Raw genomic sequence first — 22,160 nt, forward strand, 5'->3', positions numbered from 1 at the left:
ACCCAGCACCTGGAATCCCTGTCCTCTCAGAGGAAGTCCCTGCTAGAGGTGGTGGCAAAACGAAAACCTCAAAAGACCTTCTGATGCCCTGGTCCAGCATCTATGCTTAGTACATATGTCAGAGGCATTTGAACCACAGCAAGTCCATCTCGGACAGAAGCTGGGTAAAACAAGGCTACGACCTGCTGTGCTGCATTCCCAGGAGGTGAAGGCATTCTTAGTCACAGGATGAGATAGGAGGTCGACAGAAGATACAGGTCACACAGACCTCGCTGATAAAACAGTCTGCAGTAAAGAAGCCTGCCAAACCCACCAAAACCAAGATGGCGATGAGAGTAACCTCTGATCATCCTCGCTGCTACCCTTCCTGTATCCAGACCCCAAGAGAGGGTTTTTGCATCTCACCCAAGTAAGAATCCAGAGTGAGTCCATAGTGCAAAGTGAAAGCAAGTTAATTAAGAAAGTAAAAGAATAAAAGAATGGCTACTCCATAGATAGAGCAGCCCCAGGGCTGCTATTTGCCCATTTTTATGGTTATTTCTTGGTGATATGCTAAACGAAGTGTGGATTATTCATGCCTCCCCTTTTTAGACCATATAGAGTAACTTCCTGACATTGCCATGGCGTTTGTAAACTGTCATGACGCTGGTGGGAGTGTAGCCGTGAGGACAACCAGAGGTCACTCTCCTCACCATTTTGGTTTTGGTGGGTTTTGGCCAGCTCCTTTACTGCAACCTGTTTTATCAGCAAGGTCTTCATGACCTGTATTTTGTCCCGACCTCCTATCTCATCCTGTGACTTAGAACGCCTTAACTATCTGGGAATGCAGCACTGTAGGTTTCAGCCTCATTTTACCCAGCTCCTATTCAAGATGGTGTTGCTCTGGTTCACATGCCTCTGACACTCCCACCAGCGCCATGGCAGTTTACAAATGCCATGGCAATGTCAGGAAGTTGCCCTATATGGTCTTAAAAAAGGAGGCATGAATAATCCACCCCTTGTTCAGCACATCATCAAGAAATAACCATAAAAACAGTCAACTCTGTCTATGGAGTAGCCATTCTTCCTTCCTTTACTTTTCTAATAAACTTGCTTTCACTTTGTAGCAGTATGAGCCACAGACAAGAACCCCTCAGACACAAAATTGTAGAAGGAAAGGGGTTTATTCAGCTGAGAGCATCAGCAGACTCATATCTCCAAAAACCAAGCTCCCCGAGTGAGCAGTTCCTGTCCCTTTAAAGGGCTTACAACTCTAAGGGGGTGATCGATTGAGCAAGCAGCCAGTACATGACTGGGGGCTGCATGCACCTGCACAGGTAATTAGAACGGAACAGAACAGGACAGGGATTTTCACAGTGCTTTTCCATACAATGTCTGTAATCTATAGATAACATAACCGATTAGGTCAGGGTCAATCTTTAACTACTAGGCCCAGGGTGTGGCGCCGGGCTGTTAGCCTGTGGGTTTCATTTCTGCCTTTTAGTTTTTACTTCTTTTTTTCTTTGGAGGCAGAAATTGGGCATAAGACAATATGAGGGGTGGTCTCCTCCCTTAACTTTACAGACTCGCCATGAATTCTTTCTTGCACAAGATCCATGAACCCTTCCTCGGGGTCTGGATTAGGACCCCTATCCAGTAACACATTCACAGAGGGGTCCCCCAAAATCCCCAGGGCCTTCCACAGCCCCCACACTTCTGTGCTTTGCCCCTGCCTTGAATGCTGCGTACACCTCCTCACTTATGGCATGTCTCCATGGAGAGCGTCCCCAACCTTCACAGAACCTGAGGTTCAGCCAAGTGGGCTCTGCGGTTTCCCTGACTGCTCCTCAGTACCCAACACAAGGTCTGGCATAAGGAAACTCAGAAAGGATTTCAAAAGTGGAGGAAGAGCTCTAACTTTGCTTTTTTTAACCCTGCATAAACAGCGGCTACTATTTTGTTCAAATTCTACCTCGTGCAGGGTGGGGTGAGGATCAGAGACTGAAAATAGGCCCAGTCCTGCTCTGAGGGACTTACTTTTTAGTTTCACAAATAGAAGTTTGTGGTAGTTCACTTCATCTAACAAAAATGTACTATGTTCTTTGCTCCAAAACAAATTCTAGTAGTCAAATATTTAAACATTAAGAAATAAAGCCATAGAAGTGTAAAAGGGGGAATAATTTTATGAGTGAGGATACCCTTCAATGTAAGACTTCAAACACAGAAGTCATGAAAAACTGAAATCATTGACTACATAAAAAATTTGAACGTTGTGCATAGTCACAAAAATATTTTCCATAAACCAAATCAAAAGATAAATTTGAAATTGGCAGAAATATATTGAGCACTCATACATGAGACAAAAGAAATTTTCTTAATATGTAAAGAGTTTCTAAAATAGATAAGAAGGAAAAACAAAGGAAAAATGGGCAAAGGACACAAATGGAAAGTTCACAGAAGAAAAAAATTTAGAATTTTCTTAAACATGAAAATATGTTTAACCTCACTATAAAGAAGAAAATACAAAGTATTGCAATCTGAAAATAATTTTACAAGACAGAAAAATTAGAGATCAGTCTCCAAACATAATGCAAAAAAATTAAACTAAATATCAACAAATCAAAGCAAGTAATATGTAAAAATAGTAATATATATTAAAATCAAGTGGGATTTATTGCAGGGATGCAAGGATGGCTTAACAATAGATCAATCAATGCAATATACAACATTAATACACATTGTACAACATTAATAACACAAATGTCTTAAAAGATATAAAACTAATAATATTAATTAATAATCTCCAGTACCCATTTACGAACTTTTTAAAAATAAAGTCGGCCGGGCGCGGTGGCTCAAGCCTGTAATCCCAGCACTTCGGGAGGCCGAGACGGGTGGATCACGAGGTCAGGAGATCGAGACCATCCTGGCTAACACGGTGAAACCCCATCTCTACTAAAAAATACAAAAAACTAGCCGGGCGAGGTGGTGGGCGCCTGTAGTCCCAGCTACTCGGGAGACTGAGGCAGGAGAATGGCGTGAACCTGGGAGACGGAGCTTGCAGTGAGCTGAGATCCAGCCACTGCACTCCAACCTGGGCAGCAGAGCGAGACTCCGTCTCAAAATAAATAAATAAATAAGTAAATAAATAAATAAATAAATAAATAAAGTCTTAGTAAACTAAAAACAGGAGGGAACTTCCTTAATGTGATAGGGGTATAAGGAAATCCACAGCAATCTATGGCCATATCACTTTGCATGTGCCTAATCTTAGAAACTAAGCACGATCAGGCCTGGTTAGTATTTGGGAGAGGGAAAATAATCAACAACAAATTTCATTTCTCATGGTAAAATATTGAAAGCTTTCCCTCTGAGCTTCAGGGATAAGATAAAATGCCTCTTACGACCACTTTTATTCAACATGCTACTCAAGGCATGGCCTGGCCTAGTAAGACAAGAAAAAGAAATAAAAAAACAGAAGCATTAGAAAGGAAAAAATGAAATTTTTGTTATTTAGAGATAACATGATTATGCATGTAGAAAACCTAAGGGAACCTAAAAACTATTAGAATAGGTGAAGTAAGTCCTAGCCAGGGCAATTAGGCAAGAAAAATAAATAAAGGGCCTTTAACTTGGAAAAGAAGAAGTCAAATTGTCCCTGTTTGAACACAGTATGATCTTATATACAGAAAAACCTAAATACTCTACCTAAGAACTCTTAGAACTGAGCTAAAAAAGAAATCTAGAAGGTAATCCCATTTGTAATAGCTACCAAAAATAAAATAAAATACCTAGGAATAAATTTAACCAAGGAAGTGAAAGACCTCTGCAAGGAAAACTACAAAACACTGATGAAATAAACTGAAGAGGATACAAACAAATGGAAAGACACCCCATGCTCACGGATCAGAAGAATTAATATTGTTAAAATGACAATACTACCCACAGCTATTCACAGAGTCAATAACATTCCTATCAAAATACCAATGACATTTTTCACAGAAATTGAAAAAAAAATCCTAAAATTTGTATAGAACCACAAAGGATTCTGAATAGCCAGCCAAAGCAATCCTGATCAAAAAGAACAAGGCTGGAGGTATCAGACCATCATACCTCAAAATATACTACAAAGTTATAGTAACCCAAACAGCATGGTACTGGCATAAAAACTGATACATAGACCCATGAAACAGAATAGAGAACCCAGAAATTAATCTACATATCTTTAGCCAACTGATTTTTGACAAAGGTGCCAAGAACACTCATTGGATAATCTCTTCAATATACAGTGCTGGAAAAACTGGGTCACTATATGCAGAAGAATGAAACTAAGTTCCAACCTCTCACCCTGTAAAAAATTCAATTCAAAATAGATGAAATACCTAAATGTAAGAACCCAAACAATAAAACAACTAGAAAGAAACAGAGAGAAAATGCTTCAGGACGTTGGTATGGGAAAAGATTTAATGAATAAGACTTCAAAGGTACAGGCAACAAAAGCAAAAATAAATAAATGGGGTTATATAGCAAACTGAAAAGCTTTTGCACAGCAAAGGAAACAACCAACAGAGTGAAAAGATAACCTACAGAATGGGAGAAAATACTTGCAAACTATTCATCCAACAAGAGATTAATAACCAGAATACACAAGGAACTCAAACAATCCAACAGCAAAAAAACCTATTTGATTTAAAAATGGGCAAATGATCTGAGCCAACATCTCTCAAAAGGAGACATAAAAAATGGCCAAGAAAGATATTTTAAAAACTTTGACATCACTAATCATCAGGGAAATGCAAATCAAAACCAGAAGGAGGCATCATCTCACTTTAGTTAAAATGGCTACTATCAAAAAGACAAATAATAAAAAATGCTGGTGAGGATATAGAGAAAAGGAAGCTCTTCATGCACTGCTGGTATGGAGGTTCCTCAGAAAACTACAAATAGAACTACTCTATGATTCAGCAATCCCACTACTGGGCATTTGTCCAAAGGAAAGGAAAAAAGTATATTGAAAAGACATCTGCACCCACATGTTTGTTGCAGCACTATTCACCATAGTCAAGATATGGAATCAACCTGGGCATTCAACAATGAATGAATGGATAAAGAAAATGGAATATATATGTATATATGTTTTCAATGGAATACTATTCAGCCATAAAAAGAATAAAATTTTGTCATTTGTGGCAACATAGATGGGACTGAAGGACACTATGTTAAGTGAAATAAGCCAGGAACAGAAAGTTAAATACCATATGTTCTCATTCATGTGTGGAGGCTAAAAAAAAAAAGTTGATTTCATATGAGTAAAAAGTAGAACAGAGACTAGAGGCTGAGAAAGGTAGGGGAAAGAGAAGGAGATATTTGCTAAAGGATACAAAATTACAGCTAGATAGGAAGAATAAATCCTAGTGTTCTATAGCATGATAGGATGACTATAGTTAACAGTAATATGTTATATCATTTTAAATAGCTGAGAGGATATTGAATGTTCCCAATACAAAGAAATGATAAATGTTTGAGATGATGGATATGCTAATTACCCTGTTCTGATTCCTACACATTGTATATATCAAAACATTACTATGTACCCCATGAATATGTACAATTATTATTGGTCAATTAAAAGATAAAATTAACAAGAAAAAATTTTAAAATGATAAGTCAAACTAGCAAGATTTCTTGATATAAAAGACCAGGACACAAAATCTAATTGTATTTCTATTTGCTAGCAAAAAATGAATAGAAAACAAAATAAATCTTATTTTTATAACATTTAGAAATCAAAAACCTAGGAATAAACCTTACAAAAGTTGTGCAAGACCTCTGGACTAATTTTTTAAAAATTATTGAAATAGAAAAACACAAATAAATGGAGGAATATACTGTGTTCAGGGATTAGAAGACCTGACTTTGTAAAGATGTTCATTCTTTCCCAAATTGATTCATAAATTCAGCAGTATTCCAGAAAAATTCAAGCAGGATATTTTGTCAAAATTGACAAACTGGTTTTAAAATTCACCTGGAAATTCCACGTAATCTTGAAGAACAAAACTGGAGGACTTACGTTACCAGGTATCAACTCATACTAAAGTTACAAAAATTAAGACAGCGTAATACTAATGAAAGAACGGGCAAACTAACCAGTAGAAATCAAGAGCGTCCAGAAACAGAGCCTCTCCTGATTTATGACAAATGCAATACTGTAATGTAATGAGGAAAGAATGGTCTTTCAACAAAAGGGATTGAGTAGAACAGACATCCATATGAGAGAAAAATGTATCTGGGCCCCTATTTTCATCATACACAAGAAACAATTCCAGATTAATAGTATCTCCGTATAAAAGGTAACAATCAGTAAATAAAGCTTTCAGAAGAAAAATTAAACAGCAACATCATCACAACTTTCTAGTAGGCCAAAATATCATAAACAGAAAATAATTGCTTTATTCATAATGCATAAAACATTAATAAATTGGGCCTTATTAAATTAAGAACTATTCATGAAAAGACATCGAGAGTGAAAATATAATTCATACAAAGGGAAAGATATTTATAGTACATATATCTAACAAAGAATTTGTATCCAGAATACATAAAGAACTCTTGTGAATTAGTAACAAAAAGACAACCCAATTTTAAGTGAGAAAATAACTTAGACTTTTCACAAAAGGAAATATTCTAACAGCTTATAAGCAAAGGGAAATGTGCCCAACCACGTTCATCATTAGGGCAAAGCTAAATAAAACAACTATGAGAAACCACGACACACCCATCACAATGGCTAAAATGAAACAGTTGGAAAATGCCAAGTGTTAGCAAGGATATAGAGCAACAAGAATTCTCAAGTAGTGCTGCTGGTGGTGAATATTAGTGAAATATGCTGTAAAATTATTTGGCATGTCCTATGATCCAGCAGATCACTCCTGGGTATGTATACAACAGAAATGCTTACATATGTTTACCCAAAGACATGTATAAGAATATACATTGCAGTTGTGTTCATTATAGCCCCAAAGAAGAAATTATTCAAATGCCCAGAATGGGTAACTAAATTGTATGTTTGCACAAAGAAATTTATCTCAACAATGAGAATAAATGAACATAACAACACAACAATTGCATGAATATAATGTTGTGTGAAAGAGGTCAAACACAAAAAAACATATATTGCATGCTTCCATTGACACAAAATGCAAAAATAGGCCAACAATCTGGCCAGTATGCCAGTCCCAGAAGGGAGTGGCTAAAATAAGACATGGGAGAAATTCATGTTCTGTTTCTTGGTCTGGTTCCCAATTACATAGGTGAAGTTATTTTGTGAAAATTCATGAGACTGTACACTTATAAAATGTACATTTTCTGTATAGATAGTGTACTCCAATTAAAAGTAAAGAAAAAAAAAACACCTATCAACTCTGCTCTTATGGGTAGGCATTTAGTGTCACTTGCCAGGGTAGCAACAGCACACTCCATGTGCTTTCCTGTACAGAAGCAGGGGCCACCAGGTCAACCTTATCAATCATTCATATACAGGTGTTTCAGCAAGATTTGCATTTTATGAATCTATATCTCTTTCTTTCTTCTTCCTCTTCTTCTTTTTTTTTTTTTTTTTTTTTTTTTTTTGAGACAGAGTCTCACTCGACTCACGGCAACCTCTGCCTCTCAGGCTCAAGTGATTCTTGTGCCTCAACCTCCCGAGCAGCTGGGATTACAGGCACCGACCACCATGCCCAGCTAATTTTTGTATTTTTAGTAGAGATGGGGTTTCATCATGTTGACCATGCTGGTCCCAAACTCCTGAACTCAAGTGATCCACCCACCTTGGCCTCCCAAAGTGCTGGGCTTACAGGCATGAGCCACTGCACCCAGCCAAATCTGTATTTCTTGGTGCAGTTTACACTGAACAAATTTTGTTGAACTCTGTTCACAGACCATTTGAAACTTGTGAAAAGTTTAACATGTATATTATTCATGGCTAGAGAAAAGAAAAAAAACAACAGAAGTTTTTCAGGGGTGATCTCTTACTGAAATCTACCATCACTTTCTTGAATTTTACTGCAAAATATCTCACATATGTTTGTAAAGTAATGAAAAAAAAAAAAAAAAAGAGCTGATTCTTACTGAGCACTAAATGCCGGGCTTTGATGCAGGTACTTTTCATGCATTAACCCATATTCATTCTCAGGACAACCCCACGGTGCAAGGATTGTTATTATTCCCATTTCATAGATGAGGACGCTGAGTGGGATAGTGTTTGTTCCAAATCACCATCTTTTATATGAAGCTGATGGGACACAAGGCTGCCTGGTTCCAGTGCTCAGAATTCTACCTGGGATTGATTTTCACCCACACAGTGAGCTGTGGGTCTTGGTGCTATGAGAACTCGCCTCTCCTGGGCCATGGTGCATTTCCTAAGGGCAGACCCCTGATCATTGGGAATTGCTCCACTCTCTGCTCAGGGACCAGAGCTGATCTAAACACTGCCTAGTGAGAGGCGCATGGGGTCTGGTAAAGGAAAATACCTGAGGGAAGGAGGGCATGTGGATGCCCACCGCTGTGCTCACGCCATGCCGTGGCTCTCTCTCTTCTGAGACTTGGATAGTCAACTCTTCTTGGATCTTAGGAGATCTTGATCTTTTCGAACAAATCCATTTTCCCAATGGCTAATTTGAGTTGGTTTCTCTCACCACAGAAAAGTTTTAAAAGACATTAAGAGGCTGGGTGCGGTGGCTCACGCCTGTAATCCCAGCACTTTGGGAGGCTGAGGCAGGTGGATCATGAGGTTGGGAGATCGAGACCATCCTGGCTAACATGGTGAAAACCTGTCTCTACTAAAAATACAAAAAATTAGCAGGGTGTGGTGACGGGCACCTGTAATCCCAGCTACTTGGGAGGCTAAGCCAGGAGAATGGTGTGAACCTGGGAGGCGGGGCTTGCAGTGAGCCGAGATCATGCCACTGCACTCCTGCCTGGGTGACAGAGCAAGACTCCAACTCAAAAAAAAAAAAAAAAAGACATTAAGACAAGATGCTTTCCTGTGCTTCTCCACTGCGCAAACAAGAAGTGTGTGTGTATGTATTGTTTGTGTGAGTGCATGCATATGTGGTGTGTGAACATGTGTGTGTGTGTGTGTGTATGTGTTGGTGTGTGTGCAAGAGTGTATATATGTGTGTGTATGTTCATGTGTTGAGTGTGTGTCTGTGCATGTGTGTTTTCTGGACACATTTCCATCCTCCCTCCCTCTACCCATAAGTAGCTAGCCGCATTGTCAGTTCTCCCCTGTGTTCTTGGCCCTGTTTTTCCAACAGTCATGACTGACATTTACAGTTGTTGCAGGAGGCATAGATTTACCTTTATCAGGCAAAACTACAAGTGTGCAACCAGAGAAGGCACTCACAGCTTGTCTGAGCAACACCTCGCTTAGACTAGCCGCCGTGCAGAATGGAAATCCCGGAACACACACTGTGTCTCCTGCTGTTTGCTTAGCTTGGACCTTAGCTAGATCAGCTTTCTCATTCCTCTGTCTTATGTAGCCTCTAGGCAAAATGGGACCAACAGAGATATTCATGCAGGTGATTTTGTTCCAAAAAGCTCAAAGGAATTGGAAGGAAAAAGGCATATTACAGTGGGAATTTTAACCCCAGAATGTATTTGATCAGCAGTGTTGAACTGGGGGAGAGCAGACAGACTGACTCTATGGCCATTTTCCTAGGAACACATCACTGATCTGGAATAGCCAGGAGAGAGGGGTTCCAGAACTGCCCGGTGACGTGGACTGCATGCTGGCTGGTCCTATCATCATGCCTTCTTCAGGGACGCCGCAATCTGCATCCCTGAAGATGGTCCCGGGCACTCCGCAAGTCCTCCATCCTCAGGTCAGTCATGTTTCCTCTCTTCTCCTTTCTTAGGGCACAGACCTTTGCCTTTCATCTTTCCGCAGGTTGGTCATCTTCCTTACGGGCATGAAACTGATATCCAGGGCCAAGTTGAACGTACTTCACATTTGCCAGTGTTAAACATAGACACAGGTATCATAGGTGGCCTTGTAAAATATACTGAACACCTCTCTATTTAGAAAATTCCCCACGTTGTGATTCCTACACTCTAAGAACAGAAAAAAAACTATGCTTCCCAGCAGACTTTGCTGCCAGAATGCAGACATGTGACTCAGATGCCACCAGTCAGACAGGCGCCCGTGGACTGATTAGGACAGGAGCTATGGAAGGAGACCTGGGGCCGCCTTACTGCTGCACGGTGGCAGCATCTCAGTTGCAGAAGGACAATGTGATTCAGCATTTGGCAGCTGCGGTGACAATTTCTGATGCTAGCAGGGGTAGTGGGCTCCCACCTGGGAGGGAGCAAGGGGACAGAGCGGTTTCCTGACCATGACAGGAACAGCATATTCCTGGCATCCACAGCAGCTCCTCTCCTAGGTCACCCTGCAGCTGCTGTGGGACGTGTTCCTGGGGTTAGCCTATAGTCTGCTGCCATGGCCCCTCCAATGTTGTCCTTAATGAGTCCCCCAAACTAGCAGCAGGGGACTTTGTGGTATGTAACAAAGAGCCATGGGGAGTACAACACACCTGTGCTGAGAGTGTGCTAAGGGCACCTTTCAAGAATAGGATTGCATGCATCTCCCCTGCCCCAACTCCTTCTCAACATCTTCTCCGCTTTGGATTCGAAGTGTGCAGTTGCCTTCTTACTCTGCTTCCCTGATGGATCTCTATGGTTTCTTTTATCCTTTTCCGCAATTGAAACCTCAGGACACTTAGGAAGCCCGCATGGAAGTGTGTAAAACAAGGAGGGTAGATGTGCATATGTGCAACCTGCTGAGACACCAGCTTTCACTGCAAAAATGTCAGCTGTGATCTTGGGGAACAGTGAGAAGGAGTTGGTGTTTCCAGATCCCATTGTAACGTCTGTGGTTAAAAGGGAGACAAAGATCCTTGATTTGTATGAGAGAGATGGAGACAAAAATATAACAATGTAAATACGAAAATGGATGAGGAGATATGCATCTTTCCATCTGGGTCTCTTTATTTTCCTCTCCTGATGATATGTTTTTTCAGTTTTCCAAACATCATAAAAATGATGCAATCCAGACATGCAAGCAATATCCCATGTTATCCCCAATAATCTCAAGGACTCAGACAAAAGCCTTGAAATACAAGTTGTGTTGAACCACTTACAACTTGAAAATATATACTTTTCACTGCTCTTAGGAAGAAATGGGTGGTGCCACACAATGACAGACCAAGACACTGTTCCTGCAAATTGTTCAAAGTCGTTCTGCAGGAGGGTTTCTCAAACTTGGTTGGTACTATTGATATTTGGTTCTGGATAATTCTTAGTTGTTGGGGGGTGGCTCTGCTGTGCATTTTAGGATGTTTTGCAGCATTCCTAACCTCTACTCGCTAGACACCAGTAAACTTCACTCCATAGTTGTGATAACCAAAGATGTCTCCAGATATTTTTGTCACATGTGCCTGGGGGACAAAACCACCTCCAGTCAATAAACACTGCTTTAAAGATAGAAACAACAGGCCACTTTGCCAAAACAAACTGCAGGAAACACTTTGGTGTGTATGTGCACATATTTACTGTAGCTTAAGAAAAACTCAAAAGTTGTTCATTAAATCTCAATGTAACAATTTTTTATCTGAAACATTTGGAGAAAAAAAATGGTTACAAATTCTCATATGAAGAACTAAAAATCTCTCATTCTCAAAAGTCATCCTCCTCTGTTGGGGATTTTATATTGAATACAGATCCTAGTTTGTCTGACAGATACCTTATTCAACTTTATATTTCAGGTTTAAAAGCTCTGAATTTGCCGGGCGCGGTGGCTCAAGCCTGTAATCCCAGCACTTTGGGAGGCCGAGGCGGGCGGATCACAAGGTCAGGAGATCGAGACCATCCTGGCTAACATGGTGAAACCCCGTCTCTACTAAAAAAATACAAAAAACTAGCCGGGCGAGGTGGCGAGCACCTGTAGTCCCAGCTACTCGGGAGGCTGAGGCAGGAGAATGGCGTAAACCCGGGAGGCGGAGCTTGCAGTGAGCTGAGATCCGGCCACTGCACTCCATCCCGGGTGACAGAGCGAGACTCCGTCTCAAAAATAAAAATAAAAATAAAAATAAATAAAAGCTCTGAATTTATATTCTTAAATTTTCATTCTGTTTCATATTTATGAGAGTGAACACTATCAATTTTTTTCTTTTAAATAATCATTTATTGGCATTTTTCTGCTCAGACTTCAGCCTGGCATGGTGAGTGGCTTCTCTTATCATTTGGAAGGAGTCTGGGATTGTGGCACCTGCCAGCCAAAGCTGGCTCTGCCCCGCCCCCCCACCTTGCCACAGCTGTCCGAAGTCTCTCTGCTTAGCTCTCCATCTCTTCCAAGGTCCAGGGGCCTCTAGTAATGCTTTCCCAGAAGGCTGTCCAGCTGCTCACATTCCCAGTGCCAAACGGTCTAGCTGAAATGATGAACAAAACTGGATAAAAATTCAGTGCTCTTGCTGGGCGCGGTGGCTCACGCCTGTAATCCCAGCACTTGGGGAGGCCACAGCAGGCGGGTTGCTTGAGCCCAGGAGCCTGAGACCAGCCTTGGCGATGTAGAGAGGCCTCATCTCTACTTAAAAAAATACAAAAAAATTAGCAGGGCATGGTGACACATGCCTGTAGTCCGAACTACCAGGGAGGCTGAGGTAAGAAAATCACCTGAGCCCAGGAAATCAGGGCTGCAGGGAGCTGTGATGGTGCCACCGCCCTCTAGCCTGGGTGACAGAGTGAGACTCTATCTCAGAAGAAATATGAGGGCTCTGACCTGAAGGGGAAACCCTCAGCAGCCGCAACAACAGCTGATGCATTGACATGTCTGCCTGTCCATCGGTCCACCTGTCCATCTGTCTACTTGTTCACCTGTCTACCTTTCCATCTGTCTACCTGTCTGCCTATCCATCCATCTGCCTTTCCACCTGCCCATCCATCTGCCTGTCCACTTGTCCATCTGTCTACCTGTCTGTCTGTCCACCTTCCATCTGTCCATCCAGCCATCCGTCTACCTGCCCACCTGCCTGTCTGTCCACCTGTCCACCTTCCATCTGTCCATCCATCCGTCTACCTGTCCATCTATCCAGTTAATAGAGCTGTTCAACAGGCCCTGCAAGCATCTGCATCTGTACTGTGGGGACTGGGAGCGTGAACAGAGCACACGCAGGCCCTGGCATGTGGGAAATACCGAATGAAGCCAGCCTGGCCTTCCCATTCAGGGGAGACGGCCTTTGCCTGTGTGTGCCCATGTCCCTGTGCTAACAGCACAAGAGACCAAGGGACCCAAACCCCTCTCAGAATCCCACTGAGAGCAGCTGATTTCTGGAACTTGGAGGTGTGGGTTGAGATATTATCTCTCTTTAAAATTTTATAATATTAGTTATTAAGAATTTCTCACAATTCTGATACCTATTCACCTCGACCTCTGAGTGACACTATATGACGTGTGTGTGTTGGTAGAGCTCCCTGGGTGTGTTTGACAAGTCCTCTCTTTCCCTTCTCATCCCTAAAAGTACACACAGGCACACACACATGCACTACCCCCACTAGGTTGGCAAATGTTAGCTGTGGCCGATGCACAGCCCCTGCCGAATCTAAGCAGGAGAGCTACCATGATACCAGATTTCGATCTGGGAGACACCTCCCCAGCAGTACAGAGGTTGGATAGAGAGGTCCATGCTGGAGACAGGAATTCCTGCTGGGAAATTCAACTGTGCATGGCAAAGATAACGAAAGTAAGAATAAAGGTAATGTCTGAATCCTTAAAGGTAGGATTTGGGCATTGGAAGAAAATTAGAAGGAAAGTGGGAAAAAAATGGAAGGAAGTTAGGAAAGAAGGCAGAAAGAGAGGGAGGAAAGGAGGAAAAGGAAGGAAAGAAGGAGAAGAAAGAAAGAAAAGAAAGAAAGAAAGGAAGGAAGGAAGAAAGAAAGGAAGAAAGAAAGAAAGGAGAGAAAGAAAGAGGGGAAAGGGGAGAAAGAAAGGGAGAGAGGGAGACAGGAGGGAGAGAGAGGGAAAAAAGAAAGGAAGGAAGAAAAGAAGAAAGGAAAGAAGGAAGAAATGGAGGGAAAGAGGGATGGAAGGAGGGAAAATGGAAAGAAGGAAAGGAGGGAGGAAGGAAGGAAAGGAAGGGTGGGAGGAAGAAGAAAAGGAGGAAAAGAAAGAAAACAGAGCAGACAGAAAAGAAAGAGAGAAAAAGAGAGAGGAAGGGTGGGAGAGCAGGAGAAAGAGAGGAAGGAAGGAAAAATAAAGGAAAGAAGGATGAATGGAAGAAACAGAGTAGGGAGTGAGGAAGGGTAGGTCAGATTCAGCATGTATGAGGCAAGAGTAAAGAATAGACAGCAGTCCACTGGACAAAAGCAAAGGATTTATGAATTGAAGACCAAATTGGAAAGGCCAATTAGGGCCGGAAAACAGCACTTTCAGTCCCAGGTTAATGTGTTTGAGCCTTATGCTATAAATCACTGATTCTCCAAGTGGAGTTCCCAGACCACAGCATCAACTTCAGCATCATTACCCGGGAACTACACAGAAATGCAAATTCTCAAGCGACCCTGGCCCCTGCCCCACAGAATAAGAAACCTTTCAGGGAATTCAGATACGTGCTCAAGTTTAAGACCTGCTACTGTAAGCAACAGGGAATCACTGAAGATTACTGAACAGAGAAGCGACTTAACTCTACTATAAAAACCAAGGCAACTCATTTGCTTTCCAGCCTCTCAAAAGATAAATGGTAAATACAAACTTTAAGTTGTTTCATGTCCTAATTTTATGCCTTTGGCTTTAGTGTATTTCCTAATAGCCAGCCTTAATTATTCAGGAACAGTTGTGCTACTAGAACGTTTACAGTGTAGAAGCAATCGTCACAGACCAGTATCAGGTGAACCAGTAAGAGCCACAGGAAATCTGTTCAAGGAGAAAGAGATATGAGGATGCCGTCTTGTAACCGGAGCCTTGAGCGTGCCTCACACTGGGGCTCCCCAGCAGCTGTGGCCTGGAAACCCATGGCTTTAATTAAGCAAAAGAGCATTTGCAACGCCAAGACGGAGGTGGCCCCCAGCCACTGACACAGAGGTCAGGCAAAGGAAAACCGGCACGCGTTCTGAGTAAACGGGGCACCCTTTCGTGAGTCCATTCAAGGTTCATGTGGCTGTTCTCAAAATAACAGATTGGAAACCGGGTCAGTAATTGCTGGCCTGGCACCTTCGAAATGGCCATTTACATCCTTTTCTTTCTGGACGGTCTTAACTTTCATACAGCTGCTCAGAATATGCCTAGAGAACATTTTCTTAATTAGGTCCCTGAATCCCCAAAAGTTAAGAGAAAGAAGTGTCGGACTTGGTGGGCGAGGGGCTCTGGAGACTTCCTAAGTTCCTGCGTGAAAGCGGGAGTGGGGAATAGCCAGAGGGAGATCAAAGCTTTGGTTTAATGAGGAGTCTCTTCAATCTCATCCAGCACAGGTGCTGCTCCTCTGTGACTCTCCACTGCTCCCCGCACTCCCAGCCTCGGGATCTGACTCGGTGGATGAAAATAGTCCAAGATGATGGGGCTCTCAGAGGCCAGGAATGCAAAGGGCCCTCAAGGGTCTTCTCTCTATCAGGAAAGGAGGTGACCAATATAGAATAGCGTCGGAATAAACCATCTATAAGTGATGTGATCATCCATTTTTAGTCACACCACTGTAATAGCCAAAGAGGGGCTAGCTATGAGGTTTCATACTTGTGTATGCTGGAATCCACTAATCTATGACCATCGGTGAAGTCATAGCCCCATGACATCACAACAGGGACATCCAGAGGCTTCACTATTCCCAGGTATTCTTCTATTTTACTGGATAACTTATATTTTAAAGCATGCATGGGATCTGGGGCATTTAAAGATCTTTGACCTTGCCACATCCTATGAAATGTATTAAAATTCCTGTATCAGTCAGCTTGGGCTGCCATAACAAAATACCACAAACTGGCTGCCTTTAACAAGAGAAATTTATTTCTCACAGTTCTGGAGGCTGGAAGTCTGAGGTCAGGGTGCCCACATGCTTGGTTTCTGGTGAGGGCCTTCTTCCTGACTTGCCAATGGCTGCCTTCTCACTGGATCCTTACATGGCAGAGGCGAGGCCAGTAAACTCTCTGGTGTCTGTTTTCATAAGGATACTAATCTCATCCTGAGGGCCTCACCCTTGTGATCTCATCTGAACCTAGTTACCTCCCAAAGACCCCATCTCCCAATGCCATCACATTGAGGGTTACGCCCTCCATATATGTATTTGAGGTGGCACCATTCAGCCCATAGCAATTCTCTGCTAGAGACTTAGAGGTGAGATGTGGTTGATTAGTTGACATAATGTAATATTTTGTAGACACTTATTAAACATTTAGTAATATTAATTTGCACTTTTTATTTCCACATTATGAAGCCAGCAAAACGACTTTTTAAGTATTCAACCATTTTGCAGATCTTTGAAAAGTAGGCAGGCACTGTGCCTCCAGAACCCAATAAAACCAGGCCCTTGTTGAATTACAATTGTGAGCTATGCAGCCCCAGGAATTCTGGCGAGGCAGGAGATCCATCCATGCATCCCCTTAGGAAGGGGGCTGAATCCAGAGAGGCAAGTGGCCTTGTTCTGCGGGCCCCAGTCCTATGGCACCCTACAAGTGAAAACCCACTGGCTTGGAATTCCAGTGGGCCAGCAGCAGCAGGCTAGAGACTGCCTGAGATGGACCAAGTTCCCAGGGGGAGGGGTGGCTGCCATATCTGTGGTTGCAGTTGGCTGTTCTAGCCTACCAGCTCTGGGAGTCCAGGCAGTCAGAAGAGAACTCTGATCTCTCCCTGGGACAGAGCCCGCAGGGAGAGGGGTGACTGCAGTCTCTGTGGTTCAGACGACAGTATTTCCAGACTGCTGGCAGTCTGGATGAGGAGGGTTCCCCCAGCATGGTGCACCCACACTGCCAAGGGGCAGCCAGACTGCCTCTTTAAGCAGGTCCCTGATCCCATTCCTCCTGACTGGGTGAGACCTCCCAACAGAGGTCTCCAGAAATCTCCTACAGGAGTGTTCTGGCTGGCATCAGATCGGTGGCCCCCAGGAAGGAGCTCCCAGAAGAAAGAGCAGGCTGCCATTTGTGCTGTTTCTCCACCTTCACTGGTGATACCTCTGGGTGTGGGAGGGACAGAGGCAACTAAGGTCTGAAATGTACCCCCAACAAACCACAGCAGCCCTACAGAAGAGTGGTCTGACTATTAAAAGAAAGAAAGAAAGAAAAAAAACCAGAAAGCAACAACAACAACATTAACAAAAAGGACTCCACAAAAACTCCATTCTAAGGTCAGCAGCCTCAAAGATGGAAGGTATGTAAGCCCACAAAGATGAGAAAGAGTCAGTGCAACAACACTGAAAATTCAAAAAGCCACAGTGCCTCTTCTCCTTCAAATGACTGCAGCATCTCTCCAGCAAGGGCATGGAATTGGGCTGAAGCTGAGATGGCTGAATTGACAGAAGTAGGCTTCAGAAGGTGAGTAATGATGAATTTCAGTGAGCTAAAGGAGCATGTTCTAACCCAAATGCAAAGAGGCTAAGAATCATGATAAAACAATACAGGAGCTGATAACCAGAACAGCCAGTTTAGAGAGGAGTGTAACTGACCTGATGGAGCTGAAAAACACAACACAATAAATTCACAATGTAATCACAAGTATTAATAGCAGAATAGACCAAGTGGAGGAAAGACTCTCAGAGCTGGAAGACTATCTTTGGGAAATAAGACAAGCAGACAAGAATAGAGAAAAAACAATGAAAAAGAATGAACGAAACCTCTGAGAAATATGGGATTGTGTAAACAGACCAAACCTATGACTGATTGGGGTACCTGAAAGAGCTGGGGAGAACAGAACCAAGTTGGAAAACATACTTCAGGATATCATCCAGGAGAAATTCCCCAAGCCAGCAAGACAGGCCAACATTCTAATTCAGGAAATCCAGACAATCCTGGTAAGATACTCCATGAGAAGATCAACTCCAAGATACACAATCATCAGATTCTCCAAGGTCCAAATGAAAGAAATAATGTTAAAGGCAGCCCAACAGAAAGGCCAGGTCACCTGCAAAGGAAAGCCCATTAGACTAACAGCGGACCCGTAAACAGAAACCCTACAAGCCAGAAGAGATTGGGGGTCAATATTCAACATTCTTAAAGTAAAGAATTTCCAAGCCAGAATTTCATATCCAGCCAAACTGAGATTCATAAGCAAAGGAAAAACAAGATACTTTTCAGACAAGCAAATGCTGAGGAAATTCATCATTATCAGGCCTGCCTTGTAAGAGCTCCTGAAGGAAGCACTAAATATGGAAAGGAAAAACCATTACCAGCCACTACAAAAGCACACTGAAGTATACAGACCAGTGACATAAAGCAACCACATAAACAAGTCTGCAAAATAACCAGCTAGCATCATGCTGACAGTATCAAATTCACATAAAACAATATTAACCTTAAGTGTAAATGGGTGAAATGCTCCAATTAAAAGACATAGAATGACAAGACTGATAAAGAGTCATAACCCATCATTATGCTGTCTTCAAAAAACCTATCTCACTTGCAAAAACACACGTAAGCTCAAAATAAAGGGATGGAGGAAAATTTACCAAGCAAATGGAAAACAGAAAAAAGCAGGGGTTACAATCCATTTTTGATCAACAAAGATCAAAAAAGACAAAGAAGGGCATTACATAATGGTAAAGTGTTCAACAAGAAGAGCTAACTATCCTAAATATATATGCACCCAATACAGGAGGACCCAGATTCATAAAGCAAGTTCTTAGAGACCTACAAAGAGACTTAGACTCCCACACAATAATAGAGGGAGACTTTAACACCCCACAGACAATATTAGACAGATCATCGAGACAGAAAATTAGCAAAAATATTCAGGACCTGAACTCAGCTCTGGATCAAGCAGACCTAATAGATATTTACAGAATTAACAAAACAACAGAATATACATTCTTCTCATCGCTGCATGGCATTTACTCTGAAACTGATCACTTAATTGGAAGTAAAACACTTTTTAGCAAATGCAAAAGAACTGAAATCATAAACAGTCTCTCAGAGCACAGAACAATAAAATTAGAACTAAATATTAAGAATCTCACTCAAAACCACACAACTACGTGGAAATTCAACAGCGTGCTCCTGAATGACTCCTGGGTAAATATTAAAATTAAGGCAGAAATCAAGAAATTCTTTGAAACTAATGAGAACAAAGAGACAACATATCAGAATCTCGGACACAGCAAAGCAGTGTTAAGAGGGAAATTTATAGCACTAAATGCTTACACCAAAAAGATAGAAAGATCTCAAATCAACAACCTAATATTACAACTTAAAGAACTAGAGAACCAAAAGTAAACAAACCCCATAATAAAAAAGAAAATAGAGAAGAATCAAATAGTCACAATCAGAAATGATAAGGGGAATATCACCACTGACCCCATAGAAATACAAATAACCATCAGAGAATACTGTAAGTATCTATATGCACATAAACCAGAAAATCTAGAAGAAATTGATACATTCCTGGACACATACACCCTCCCAAGATTGAACCAGGAAAAGACTGAATACCTGAATAGACCAATAATTATTTCTGAAATTGAGGCTGTAATCAATAGGCTACCAACCAAAAAAACAGCCCAGGACCAGATGGATTTACCACTAAATTCTACCAGAGGTACAAAGAAGAGCCGGTACCATTTCTACTGAAACTATTCCAACCAATTAAAAAGAAGGGACCCCTTACTAAGTCATATTATGAAGCCAGCATCGTCCTGATACCAAAACCTGGCAGAGATATAACAAAAAAAAGAAAACTTCGGGCCAATATCCCTGAGGAACATCATTGTGAAAATCCTCAATAAAATAAAATACTGGCAAACCAAATCCAGTAGCACATCAAAAAGCTTATCCACCATGATCAAGTTGACGTCATCTCTGGGATGAAAGGTTGGTTCAACATATGGAAATCAATAAATGGAATTCATCACATAAATGGATCTAAAGATAAAAATCACATGACTATCTCAATAGACAAGAAAAAGGCCCTCAATAAAATTCAACATCCCTTCAGGTTAAAAACTCTCAATAGACTAAGTATTGAAGGAACATACCTCAAAATAATAAGAGCCATATATGACAAACTCACAGCCAATATCACATTGAATGGGCAAAAGCTGGAAGCATTCCCCTTGAAAACCAGCATAAGACAAGGATGCCCTCTCTCACCACTCATATTCAACATAGTGTTGGAAGTTCTGACCAGTGAAATCAGGCAAGAGAAAAAAAAAAGAGTATTTACATAGGAAGACAGGAAATCAAATTATCGTTGTTTGCAGATGATATGATCTCATCTAGAAAAGCTTTTTAAGCTGATAAGCAACCTCAGCAAAGTCTCAGGATACAAAATCAATGTGCAAAAATCGCTAGCATTCCTGTACACCAAAAACAGGCAAGCAGAGAGCCAAATCATGAATGAACTCCCATTCACAATTGCCAAAAGAGAATAAAACACCTAGGAATACAACTAACAAGGGAATAAAGGACCTCCTCAAGGAGAACTACAAACCCCTGCTCAAGGAAATCAGAGAAGGCACAAGCAAATGGAAAAACATTCCATGCTCATGAATAGGGAGAGTCAATCTCATGAAAATAGCTGCTGGGCACAGTGGCTCACACCTGTAATCCCAGCACTTTGGGAGGCCGAGGTGGGTGGATCGCGAGGTCAGGAGATCGAGACCATCCTGGCTAACACGGTGAAGCACTGTCTCTACCATAAATACAAAAAGAAATTAGCAGGGCGTGGTGGCAGGCACCTGTAGTCCCAGCTACTCGGGAGGCTGAGGCAGGAGAATGGCATGAACCTGGGAGGTGGAGCTTGCAGTGAGCTGAGATCATGCCACTGCACTCCAGCCTGGGTGACAGAGTGAGACTTCATCTCAAAAAAAGAAAAAAAAAAAAAAAATTAGCCATACTGCCCAAAGTAATTTATAGATTCAATGCTATGCTCATTAAACTACCATTGACATTCTTCACAGAATTAGAAACAACTATTTAAAAATTCATATGAAACCAAAAAAGAGCCTGAATAGCCAAGACAATCCTAAGCAAAAACAACAAAGCTGGAGGCATCACACTACCCAACTTCAAACTATACTACAAGGCTACAGTAACCCAAACGCCATGGTACTGGTAAAAAAACAGAGACATAGACCAATGGAACAGGATAGAAAACTCAGGAATAAGATCACACACCTACAACCATCTGATCTTTGAAAACCCTGACAAAAACAAGCAATGGGTAAAGGATTCCCTATTTAATAAATGGTGCTGGGAGAACTGGCTAGCCATATGCAGAAAATTGAAACTGGACCCCTTCCTTACAACTCATGCAAAAATTAACCCAAGATAAATTAAAGACTTAAATGTAAAACCCTAAATTACAAAATCCCTAGAAGAAAACCTAGGCTGTACCATTCAGGACATAAACAACGGCAAAGATTTCATGGTGAAAACACCGGCAGCAATTGCAATGAAAGCAAACATTGACAAATGGGATCTAAATAAACTAAAGAACTTCTGCACAGCAAAAGAAACTATCAACAGAGTAAACAGACAATGCACAGAATGGGAGAAAATTTTTGCAATCTGTCCATCTGACAATGGTCTAATATCCAGAGTCTACAAGGAACTTGTATTTACAAAAAAAGAAAAACAAACAGCCCCATTAAAAGTAGGCAAAGGATGTGAACAGACACTTCTCAAAAGAAGACATTCATGCAGCCAACAAACACATGAAAAAAAGCTCAACTTCACTGATCATTAGAGAAATGCACATCAAAACCACAATGAGATACCATGTCACGCCAGTCAGAATGGTGATTAATAATTGCCACTTCTTAATAAGAAGTCAGGAAACAACAGATGCTGGCAAGTTTGCAGAGAAAGAGGAACACTTTTACACTGTTGGTGACAAAGTTAATCAATGCAACCATTGTGGAAAACAATGTGGTGATTTCTCAAAGATCCGGAAGTAGAAATACCATTTGGCCCAGCAATCTCATTCCTTTGTATATACC

At 41.5% G+C, this 22,160-nt stretch overlaps 1 protein-coding gene across 2 annotated transcripts in view; it reads right to left on the bottom strand.

Annotated features, from left to right (window-relative positions):
* C9H10orf90 (chromosome 9 C10orf90 homolog) overlaps positions 1–22,160 on the bottom strand; it is a 238,166-nt gene that overhangs the window by 137,232 nt on the left and 78,774 nt on the right. The window lies entirely within an intron of this gene.

Source organism: Macaca mulatta, chromosome 9 (assembly GCF_049350105.2).
Source record: "Macaca mulatta isolate MMU2019108-1 chromosome 9, T2T-MMU8v2.0, whole genome shotgun sequence".
Lineage (NCBI taxonomy): Eukaryota > Metazoa > Chordata > Mammalia > Primates > Cercopithecidae > Macaca > Macaca mulatta.